The sequence below is a fragment of the Haematobia irritans genome, chromosome 2 (assembly GCF_050003625.1).
Source record: "Haematobia irritans isolate KBUSLIRL chromosome 2, ASM5000362v1, whole genome shotgun sequence".
NCBI lineage: Eukaryota > Metazoa > Arthropoda > Insecta > Diptera > Muscidae > Haematobia > Haematobia irritans.
Window position 1 is genome coordinate 77,548,201 of NC_134398.1, and position 13,018 is coordinate 77,561,218.

A 13,018-nucleotide genomic window follows, 5' to 3' on the forward strand; every position below is an offset into this window, starting at 1 on the left:
CCATTGACTAGAACTAAACTAACCCATTGAGCCCAGTATGCTTTCATAAGTGGACTTTCGGCTGCGATGTCTTTCTTGCTGGGTTTCTTATTTTCTTGTTTTGCCGAAATAATTTTTCTCAACATGGGATCTTTACGTTGCTCTGTTGACCAATCTGTGCCAGATTCGATGTGTAACTGCCTGTCATTTACAACTGTCTCCTTTGGTTCAGCCTTCGAGTAGCGTCTGCTTTCTACATTGCAATGCCGTCGTGTCAAGGCTTGATCAATAACTTGTTTGCCACCTTTTCTATTATCCGCAAAATTTGAATTTGAGTCGCTTGGCTTTGTGGTCGCCTTCTTCTGATTATTGTTTAATGGAGATGGCGAGGTTGACCCCGACGTTTTACGCCACGCTCTACATTCCCGGGAAAGATGTCCAGCCTTATCACAGTTATAGCATTTTATTCTAGATTTATTTGCCTGCTGCTTCATTTCTTGCATTATCTGCTTTAGAGCCTCTTTTACCAATTCAATGACCGATTTCGATTCTTCACACTCGGTCTCTACTCTGCGTACTTTGTGAATTTGAGGCCGTGCCAGCAATCTCGCAGTCTCTTGTACAAGTGCAAATGTTACTGTTTCTGTGAATGTAGCTTTTTGTGCGGCATATGTTACACATTTTATCTCAGGGTCTCGAATGTCATTCACAAAAGTCTCAATCTTGATACGATCTATAAGAGGATGATTCTCTCCAGGGTATGCCAAAAGCACTAGCCGCTCAACTTCTGTTGCAAAGTCTTGTAGAGTCTCGTTTGATTTCTGGACTCTACCTCTTAATTCCATTCTAAAGATGTCTTGCTTATGTTCTCCGCCGTACTTACGTTGAAGTGCCGCTATTACTTCATTAAGGTGGAATTACATACCATGCGGTCATGCGTACGTACGTTATATGCTATTGTCAAAAAAAGTTAAAATGTTGGAACTAAAATTATTTGAGTTACACGACAAAAGTAAAGTATGCATATGACGCATAAAGTTGACGAACTTTTAACTTTTCAATGCGTCGGGTGCGTTGACAACATGTAAACAAATCAAGAAACGAAGAACAATCTAAAATATGGACGAGAAATTATTGATTGAAGTTAAAATACATAAAGTCCTATACTGTAAAAAGTGCGTGGAATACGAAAACATAACAAAAAGCGCAGAGGCAAGGAATGTAATCAGCAAATTCATTGGTGCTCCGACGCAGGCTGTGTAACTCAATTGAAGAATCGTATTCGTCAACGCATTCGAATACAACGTATGCACGCATGACCGCATGGTATGTAATTCCACCTTTATAATTATTTCTAGAGGCAGCGGGAATGCTTTGTAACACATCAGCGGCGTTGCCCTTTAATGCCAATAGAAGTTCAATTGCTTTGTCATTGTCGTTCCATAAATTTCTAGAAGCAACCATTTCAAATTGGAATTTGAATACATCAAATGAAGTTGAGCCATCGAAAACAGGAGGTTTGGTTTTCGAGCCCTCGATAACGCGCACTGGTCCACCTTTAATTTCCAGCTCTGACATTTTTCTTTCAATGTGTAGAAACCTCTCATCATGAACCATAATTTTCTCATCCACAGAAATAATCTTCTTATCCAGCTCCCCAATTTGGCTTTCGATATGGTCCACACGTTTTTCCATGCCTTCAGCAATTTGTTGAATATTCTCATTTAGAATTCTAGAATTTTCGTCCATCTTTTTTGAATTTTCGTCGAATTTTTCTTCTAATTTTCTAGAATTAGCTTCCATTATTTTGCTCAAAATATTGACCATCGATGTGTAATCAACAACATTAGAATCTACAGATGGAGTTTCCAAGGCGCTGGCTACTCAAGATCTTCCTTATAATCGAACTCATGTGTTTCGATATCAATATTGCGCCGCTCGAACTCTTCCAGTAGACGCTTTTGAAGCTGGGCCTTATTGCCTGTTGTCGGCAGCTCCAGTTTGCTCAATTCCATTTTTAAGTCTTCCACACGAAGCTCATTAAACTTCATTGTAGATTTTTTTTTCGTTATTTCACTTCCGACACCAATTGTTACGTTTTTATATTTAGGCGTTTTTAATTACCCGACAATTAAAACACAGTTCTTTTAAATAACGACAATCTACAATTTATTTACTATGACTTCACACTTTACAATTCGTTCACACTGAAGTTATTCGTTTGACGCTTTAATTAAGACTGACTCGTTAGCAGCATGCGAGCGCTTTTATATATGACGGTGTGGCAATAGAGAACATTCTGGTAGCACTACAATATTCTGGCAACGCCAGAACATTCTTAGACAATGCTAGAAGGATCTACGACCATCCCAATAAACACAGAATGAGCGTTTTTCAAATACAACACCTTTTCAGTTTGAGGATAAATATCATTTTCAACATAAATTCAACTTGACTTGAAACAAGTCATCTTCAATACATTTTCAAATTGTTTGCGGATCACTTCCAAACCGCCAAAATATTGACGAAAACTTTGAAAATGTGTTGAAGATAATTGGAGAAAACTTTGGCAAAACACTACCATGAAATGTAACGAAAAAAACACTTGGTTTTCAATACTACTTTGTGCAACGAAGTTCGTGGAAGAAATAAATAAATGTGGAAATTTTTTGATAATCAATAATCAACTGAAATTTCTTAAAATATTTTATAATAATTGGTAAGTAAAAATAAAACACGAAATGAAAACTTTAAGGAAGTCACTAAACTCAAATCTCTTTGCAGACAACTAAAATCTTTGGATGCTGCTGCTTGGAAAAATTAAGAGGCTGGTTACGCTTTCCCATACCAACTGGATGATAAATCACATCGATAGTTTAATTTACATCGCATCATCGGTTCAATTTGTTATTTTGTGAATTCATATTGCTAGAAATTTATTCTAACTCTCTGGCCAGCACGTTAGTTGCAAATTGCCGGAATTTTAATGAATTTTATAACCATTTTGTGACACCAACATTCTTGAGGAAATCGAATTTTTTTACGAAATATTTTGGACAATAGACTGGAATTAATCCAAAAAGCTAACTATAATTGGTAAGTCAAAATAAAAAGTGAAATGAAAACTTAATGGAAATCACTAAACTCGATTGTTTTGCAGAAAACTAAAATCATTGGATGCTTGGAAGATGTTGGCCCATGAAAAAATGATGAAAGAAACAACAAGGAAAAGTTTCCAGAAAACTTTCAAAGTGCAACAATTCCCATATCAAGAACTTCTGGATGAAAATGTGCATTACATCAATTTACATCCCGTCATCAGTTTCTTATTTTGTGAATTGCTCTTGCTGGAATCTATTACAACACGCAGGCCAGCAAGTTCCTCGATAGTAATTATTTCAAACTGGCAGCATATTAATTAATAATTAATTAATAGTTATGTGACACCAAAATTATGGAGGAAATCGAATTACACATATAAAAATGTTTAAGATATTTAAAGTTGTATTGATAGTTTTATTTATTAATAGTTAAATAAGATAATTATGTTTTGATTGGTATTATATTATTATTTTTATACCCTGCTCCACACTGTGGAACAGGGTATTATAAGTTAGTGCACATGGTGTCTTTGGCAAAAATGCTAAGGGTGGGCTCCTGAGTCGGTATAGCGATGTCCGTCTGTCCGTCTGTCCGTGAACACATTTTTGTAATCAAAGTCTAGGTCGCAGTTTTAGTCCAATCGACTTCAAATTTGGCACAAGTATGTGTGCCAAATAGATCCCTATTGATTTTGGAAGAAATCGGTTCAGATTTAGATATAGCTCCCATATATATATTTCGCCCGATATGGACTTATATGGCCCCAGAAGCCAGAGTTTTAACCTAATTTACTTAAAATTTTGCACAAGAAGAACAATTACGACTATAGTCAAGTATGCCAAGTTTTATTGAAATCGGTTCAGATTTAGATATAGCTCCCATATATATCTTTCGCCCGATATGGACTAATACGCTCCCAGAAGCCAGAGTTTTACCCCAATTTGGTTTGCACAGGGAGTAGAATTAGCATTGTAGCTATGCGTGCCAAATTTGGTTGAAATCGGTTCAGATTTAGATATAGCTCCCATATATGTTTTTCTGATTTCGACAAAAATGGTCAAAATACCAACATTTTCCTTGTAAAATCGCCACTGCTTAGTCAAAAAGTTGTAAAAATGACTCTAATTTTCCTAAACTTCTAATACATATATATCGAGCGATAAATCATAAATAAACTTTTTCGAAGTTTCCTTAAAATTGCTTCAGATTTAAACGTTTCCCATATTTATACCCTTCACCACTACTGTGGTACAGGGTATAATAAGTTTGTGCATTTGTATGTTTTTTTACTAACATGTGTTCCACCCTAGTGCATTAGCCGACTTAAATTTTGAGTCTATAGATTTTGTAGAAGTCTATCAAATTCTTCGAGATCGAGTGATATTTAAATGTATGTATTTGGGACAAACCTTTATATATAGCACCCAACACATTTGACGGATGTGATATGGTATAGAAAATGTAGATCTACAAAGTGGTGCAGGGTATAATATAGGCGGCCCCGCCCGACTTTAGACTTTCCTTACTTGTTATATATTATTAATGTTATTTTTAATACTATTCTATTTTTTACCGAAAAAAAATTAATAAATTATACAAAATCCCTAGAAATTTAGCGTTGACTTTCAGTTAGAAATGGGATTGAATTTCATACAAATTGTGGTTAGAAAATATTCGCAACAATATTAATTTTTAATTTGTCTCACATTGAAAACTGTTTGAGAAATTATTAAGTAGCGATGCATTGCAATTTGGGGATTACAATTGAGAAATTATTGCTGATGTGTTGAATTTTACTGTTGAGGGTAATGTCTGTTTTTTGTTGAGAACGCGATTTTCTCAACAATTTCTCAACTTGAATATTACCCTAATCCTTTGAAAAAATGTTTGAAAAATTATTGCATTTTAGTATTTTTCAAACGTTTGTGTTTATTGGGATTAAGTTGTTCATCTGGTGGCTGCCAAACACATACACACTCACATAGATATATGCTTGCATGACTACAACAATAATGGCAATAGACAATGAGATGAAATGAGAATGCAAAATAACAAAGCAAAGGGGTTGCTATTCTATGAGAGAGTAAGAACTAACATTTCGATAAGCAAACAAAAGAACATAAAAGGAATTCAGGAAAATACTAGAAAATGAATAGATGATTCCAACAAGTGATAGCGAAATTTTATCGTTACAATTTGAAATTTTAAATTAACGGAAACTAATTTAAATAAACTTATATCTATAATTATCAAATTCGTAACAATATGTTCCAAACATATTTTGCAGGAAGCACATATTTTGCCGAAACATTATTATGTTTGTTTTATGTGAACATATTATATGTTTGGAAGCATTTTGAGCCCAAAAATTGTATATGCTTGGAAATTTTTCTCCCAAAGAAGATTGTGCTCAAAAAAAAATATATTTCTGCCTAATTGCATATTCCCTCACATCTTTCTCATTTCCACGAATTTTTTTAGTTCTTAGGATCTTTTTCTGTAATACAAACAATGCTGAAGAAATTATTCAATTTTATAAATTAAATTATAAATTAAATCCGATATAAACAAATGGGTTTCGGACACAATTTTTAATATATTTAAGTGCAAACATGTAATGTTCCTAAACTAACATTAATGTTTGGGACACATATGTTAATATGTTAGAATATATTATGTTTGGGGCATGAATGTTTCATAAAAATAATATGTGTGAATGTAAACATATATAAATTTACAAATTTCGGGTAAACATATATATTTTGTGATATTTTATCCAGAGAGCGACAAAGAGAGATTATAGAGAACGAACTAGAGATGGAAACCGAGAGGGTTGACGAAAGATATCAACACAACACAGCGAGAGAATGAAAAGAGAGCAATTTCTGAGAAACCGCTTGTATGTTGTTTAGGAAAACTGTTTTATGATAAGGCCAAAAATTTGATATGCTTAAGTCTAACTATTATTTAATTTGAATATTAGAATGAGTATTCGAAGTAAAGAGAATAGACATTCGGAACCAAAAGAATAGACAGCATGTGTTTTCGCCTTGAGAGCAGCATATGTATGTGTGGACATGTGATTTGTTTATCATTTTGGCATTATGGGCACAATGTTTTTCTTGGTTCGTTAAACGAAATAGGAACGTACGAGGAGAAAGTCAAAATATTCAGGCAAAGGAAATTTAAAAAAAACGTTGGAAAATATATAAAAATTACAAAGGCATCTTCATAAAAATTACGAAAGGGCACTATACTCTTTTTAGAGTTGGGACAGTAAAATGAAAAAGGAGGAAATAGCGAAAAATTAAACATTAAAGTATATAAAAAAAAGTTTAGTTCCTCTTTATTAATAAGTAGTCCAAGAGGAGTTGATGGACACCTTCAAATATAAAAGCGGGCATTAAGTTCGAGTTTTGCAGCTAAAACAATTGAAAAAGTTTATTTTCTTTAAAATGAATTATTAAAGCAAAGTAAAAGGCAAGACAGGGTCATTTTAGAGTGATAATGCCAACTTAATACCGGCCTTAAAGGTAAAAATTAAATTAAGTACAAAACATAAGTTTTAAATACATTTAAAATGGTGTTATATGCTAGTAAAAAAAACTGTTCACGCCTGAATAAATTTATGTGTATTATAAAATAATTTATGTATGTTTATACTCGACCCCACGTTCTTCTTTTGTTAGAGTTTTTGAATTCCTTCCAAAATTTCAAACTTTTATACCAAAAACAGTTTTTTGTTACAAAATTGTTATTTTGTTTGCTCAGTCCATTTCGTTTATATCAAGCACTGTTTCTGACTATAAATCTTTAATAACCCACATTTCGAAGTTTCATTACAAAAATTTAATATAGTATTAATATAAATGTGTAAATTAAAATAAAATGGTGTCGGTCGGAGCAGGGATTGAACCCACGACCATTTGCATGTAAGGCAGACATGCTAACCAATGCTCGACGTGCCCAACAAATGTATGTAAATGTCTGTTAAATAATGGTATGTTTGCATGGGCTCGTGGGCGCTGCAAACTATGCTATACAAATGTAACTTATAACGATAATTGTCTACTGCTGACTATAACAGCTACGTAGCCCAGTGGATAGTGTGTTGGCTTACAAACTGTATGGTCCTCGGTTCGATTCTCTGCCCAGGCGAAAGGCAAAATTTATAAAATTGAATAATTTCTGCAACATTATTTGTGTACAGTTCTGTACAGTTGCTTTTTATATTTCGTAGATTCCCATATTGTCAATAATTGCCACCAGCATAGTTTGCTGTACCCAAACATTGTTGGCTGTTGGAACAAATGAACATGTGTATTGGCTGTAGGCAAAAGTGTTATCAGCGGTCTACCTAAATATAATAGAACCACTAGGGCTGATAACACTCAGATGAGTATGCTACGCAAGCGTATAGTAATAAAATCCATTTGAAGGATTTTCCACATGAACAGATAGCAGCAAACACTTAGCTATAATTAGAATAAGAAGTATTTTACTTTCTAGTATATAAGTCATTGTAAATTTATTAATTAATTGAGTTATTAAGTAGCGATGCATTGCAATTTGGGGATTACAATTGAGAAATTATTGCTGATGTGTTGAATTTTACTGTTGAGGGTGATGTCTGGTTTTTGTTGAGAACGCGATTTTCTCAACAATTTCTCAACTTGAATATTACCCTAATCCTTTGAAAAAATGTTTGAAAAATTATTGCATTTTAGTATTTTTCAAACGTTTGTGTTTATTGGGATTAAGTTGTTCATCTGGTGGCTGCCAAACACTGTGAAGTTGCCTCTTCACCTTGTTTTACTGCTGTCATATCTAAGTAGCTTTCGAATGAAAAGGGTTTCCATACGAAATTTGGTTCCCATAGGAATTTGAAAAATAAATAAAATTTTAAATTTTATTCATTTGAAAATTTTCAACGGATAGAGACGATATTAGTTTATGATAGTAAAATTCAGTTTTTGAACGGATATATACATACTAAAAAGAAGCAAACTTAAACGTTTTATAACGAAGGGACCACGAAACGACCTTAAGTCAAGGATTTCGCATATCTACAAGCTAGAACAATATTTTAATTTCCGAATAAGACCGTTACTACTAGCGAGAACAATATTTTAATCTTCGAAAAAGATTTTGTCAAGATAAGGAGTGGTAAGTTCTATTTGAATTATGTACGTCCGTTAAATATAATTATGACCTTTGATTAGGCTGGACATTCGGACGGATACAACCCGAATTTTACCGTCACTCCTTATATACGATGAATCCCATGCATTGTTCTCATCGGGAACGGTGTTGTAAACTTTAATTATTACATATAGGGGGTCAACTAACTAATACTAACCAACGCTAAATCCGGATCTAATATTATATAAAAATTGAAGTTATCCCGAACGCTAAACCCGATTCTAATATTTGAACCAAAATTGAGATATACCGAAACCTCCAACGATTGCCACAAAGAATTAAGAACCTCAATTTCAAGCTACTCAAGGTTTAATGGATGTTCATATTTTATTTAATTAAATTACCTTAACAAAACGTCTTACATCAACACTATTATGTACAGAGCTATCCTTGTTTAGATTACTACTTGCCAAAGAAAGGAATATATAGATCCACATCAAGAAACAGGCCTGTTTACGAGAATGTATGGTGAGTTTAGCATTGAATACGTACATTTACGATAGCTCTTGAATACACAATCACGATCAATAACCACTAATTTACTTTCTATATAAATAGTCTATTAACAAAAATTTCACTTGGCACTAACCAGATTTCTTTAATTACCTATTCATTTTAATACTTAATTATAATTTATTATTTTATGATAAAATACTCAAAACCTTTTTAATCCATTTTTATAACGTCCATATATATTCATATTAATTTCCTATTGATTTCTATATAATAATATGTAATTTAATTTAATTTTTAAATGAATAACTAATTCGTTTTAGTATTTTCACGAAAGGTAAATATGTCTTCGACAGGATATAATAATGAAGTTGACCATCGGGTCAGTCAAATAAACGAAAGTAACTCTGTAATTTAGAACTAAGCCATTAGGATTGTATTTAATTTCTCTCCTCTCTTTCTGTTTTCTATGTTTGTCCTTTATTTCCTCTCTTACAATACTAAGAGCTACCTTAAATTTTCTTTTATGGTGTCGCATCCGATTCCTTCTCCGATGAACAAGAACTGCCCCCAAGATTGAGCACAGCCGGGGCCAGAAGGTAGCCATGTTCAGAGGAGAAGGAGCCCGAGTGGTGGATCGTCACATAAATTAAATGGCGCCCAACGTGGGGCCTCAGCTGATATGTTTCTATGTAATTTTTGTAAGCACTTCAACATCTTGTTTACGCGCTGAGGCTTCATAAAAAAAAATAAATGAATCATGTTCATTTGTCTAGGATTTTTCAATTATAATGTGTTGTAATGATACCAGTTAATGGAGATGATTTTACCATGTGTACGAAAATATCCTGAGATTTTAAAATTGGAATATATTCTAAATGTTACTCAGATTTTTCCGTATTCAATGGATTTGTTTTATTTTATTATTGTCATTAATTATGCGTTGGGAGATCCAATAGAGAAAATAGCTATTCCCTATTTGCTCTCAAATAATTCTTGACTTTTATAATGCAAATTAACTTGTTTTGTAAGATTTACGACACGGATAAGATTTTGTTTTGTGTCGTACTTATACAAGTTAAGATTGCTTTCTCTATCTTTTTCTCTCTTTTTTTTACTCTATGCAATTCTAATGGTTTTTGTTAAAATGATATCCTTTCGGAGACTATAATTTACTGAGTAGTGGAAAAATTTAAAATTTAGTGCATTTTCATAGTATTTTGGTTTTGGTGGCTTCGAATTTCTACTGTAATTTGTCTTCTATAAGTTTTCGTCATTAATTTTGTTCATATATTAGAGTTATAGTTTGTTGACTTTGATTGTAATTATTAGTATACAATGCCGTTGACTCGCAGTACTGAGAATTTGGACCAAGTGTCAGCAAATGCTGCGAGCAATATATCTTATGTAATAGATGTTGGGGACTCGAATCCAAGTGGTTCTAAACCGAAAACACCGAATCAAAATGGGGTAACTCGATCCAATGCGAAGGCATCAGGGATTAACGATAGCCGTACTGTGTCAGAAAATGTAAATGAAGGTAGAATTCGACAAATAGTAACCGACTCGGTAAGAGGTTTGCGGGCGGAAATTTTAGGAGAAATTAGATCTCTTATGAGAGAAGTACATCCGATAGATGATCCTGTGCACAGACCCGAGGCAAGAAATGGCAATCACAACAACCAAGGCGAAGGTGGTGGAATTTCTTTGGGAAATCAAATGGTATGGCAAGAAAATTCTGAAAAGGTTTTAAATATTGTTAGGAATTGGGGATTTCGCTTTACGGGAGATGTTAATGCTATAGATGTCGAGGAATTTATTTATAGAGTCAACGTCATGACTTCGAACACGTTATCTGGAAATTTTAATTTATTATGCAGATATACACATATTCTTTTTGATGGTAAAGCTTTGGGTTGGTTTTGGCGATATCATCACCAGAATGAAGGTAGAATAGATTGGTTCACTTTATCAGATTCTTTGAGGAGACAATATGGCGATTTTCGAAGTGATTCTGATATCAGGGATGATATTCGTAGACGGAAACAAAAATTTAATGAATCATTTGATGAGTTCTCAGATGCTATTGTATCATTAGCCGATAAACTTCGTACCCCGTTTACTGATGAGGAGTTATGTGAAGAGATTTTACGAGGCCTGAGGGCCGAAATCAGACACGAATTGCTTCATATAAATATTTCGAATATTTCAGAACTTAGAAAGGCTGTTAGGCGTCACGAGAAATTCATGCGCGACAATCTTGTTCAAAATAAATTCCGATCGTTAAGGAAAAATACCAAATTGCAGAGGTTGATGAAGATTTTGTTAGCAATCAGGAGGAGGCAGAAGACGAGGAAATATGCCAAGTAAGCCAACTGGTAAGATGTTGGAATTGTGACGAAAAGGGACATATTTATAAGGATTGTACTAAAGAGAGACGAGTATTTTGTTTTGGTTGTGGGCTTAAAGATACCTATAGACCTAATTGTAAAATGTGTTCCAAACAGGGAAACTTCAAAAGGGATGTCCTTCAGGCCAAGAAAGGACATCCAACAAATGCGATACTAAAAAAATAGATATGTTTGATGATGATACTAGAAGTAGTGAACCAACAGTTTCTAATAAAATATTTAGTATTAAACAAATAGGAATAGAAAATTTTATGAATAGCTTTAAAAGAAAATCTAAATCTAAGCGCAATACACTTCGAATGCGTGAGTTTTGGTTACGTGTCAAATCAATAAATAAATATATCATTTCCTCAATATCGTCAAAGGATGGAGATAACAGGCCATACATACCATTGACTATAGGAGATCAATTATATTTTGCCTTACTAGATAGTGGAGCAAATAAAAGTGTAATTGGAGGTAATCTAGCATTACAAGTAATCGATAGTAAATCCTTCAGAAAATGTAGAGGAAGTGTAAAAACGGCTGATGGTCAACGACAGGACATGTGTGGGATGTCAATATTGGAATTTGAATATCAGGACAAAAAGTGCAGTTTTGAATTTTTGATTATTCCTTCAATTAAACAAGATATAATATGCGGTATGGATTTTTGGAGAGAATTTGGTATTGCGATATCCTGTAAAAATCAAGTTGCAGAACTTGAGTGTGAATTGACTACAAACGATAAACTACCTCTATCACCAGAAGAGACACGAAAATTAAAAGCTATTATTGAATTATTCCCTAATTCAGAGAGGGACGGCTTAGGTTGCACTAGTTTAATAGAGCACGTAATTGACACAGGTGATGCAAAACCTATCAAACAAAGGTATTACCCTATTTCTCCCGCTAGGGAAAAGATTCTTTTTACCGAGATTGATAGAATGTTGAAATTGGGAGTTATAGAGGAATGTCCTCAATCATCGTGGTCATCACCAGGAGTTCTACTCGTGAAACCCGATAAAGTACGATTTTGTGTGGATAGTAGAAAATTAAATTCAGTAACGGTTAAAGACTCCTATCCAAATGTTGTGAAGTTACCTCTTCACCTTGTTTTACTGCTGTCATATCTAAGTAGCTTTCGAATGAAAAGGGTTTCCATACGAAATTTGGTTCCCATAGGAATTTGAAAAATAAATAATATTTTAAATTTTATTCATTTGAAAATTTTCAACGGATAGAGACGATATTAGTTTATGATAGTAAAATTCAGTTTTTGAACGGATATATACATACTAAAAAGAAGCAAACTTAAACGTTTTATAACGAAGGGACCACGAAACGACCTTAAGTCAAGGATTTCGCATATCTACAAGCTAGAACAATATTTTAATTTCCGAATAAGACCGTTACTACTAGCGAGAACAATATTTTAATCTTCGAAAAAGATTTTGTCAAGATAAGGAGTGGTAAGTTCTATTTGAATTATGTACGTCCGTTAAATATAATTATGACCTTTGATTAGGCTGGACATTCGGACGGATACAACCCGAATTTTACCGTCACTCCTTATATACGATGGATCCCATGCATTGTTCTCATCGGGAACGGTGTTGTAAACTTTAATTATTACATATAGGGGGTCAACTAACTAATACTAACCAACGCTAAATCCGGATCTAATATTATATAAAAATTGAAGTTATCCCGAACGCTAAACCCGATTCTAATATTTGAACCAAAATTGAGATATACCGAAACCTCCAACGATTGCCACAAAGAATTAAGAACCTCAATTTCAAGCTACTCAAGGTTTAATGGATGTTCATATTTTATTTAATTAAATTACCTTAACAAAACGTCTTACATCAACACTATTATGTACAGAG

At 33.5% G+C, this 13,018-nt stretch overlaps 2 long non-coding RNA genes across 2 annotated transcripts; both read left to right on the forward strand.

Moving 5' to 3' along the window:
• The first annotated feature begins 2,336 nt into the window (after positions 1–2,336).
• Positions 2,337–3,480, forward strand: LOC142223040 (uncharacterized). Its single transcript, XR_012718510.1, has 3 exons — positions 2,337–2,698; positions 2,764–3,075; positions 3,140–3,480. It is a non-coding gene; the product is annotated as an uncharacterized LOC142223040 (long non-coding RNA).
• Positions 3,481–12,481: 9,001 nt separating this feature from the next.
• LOC142223041 (uncharacterized) lies at positions 12,482–12,925 on the forward strand. Its single transcript, XR_012718511.1, has 2 exons — positions 12,482–12,598; positions 12,655–12,925. It is a non-coding gene; the product is annotated as an uncharacterized LOC142223041 (long non-coding RNA).
• Positions 12,926–13,018: the final 93 nt, after the last annotated feature.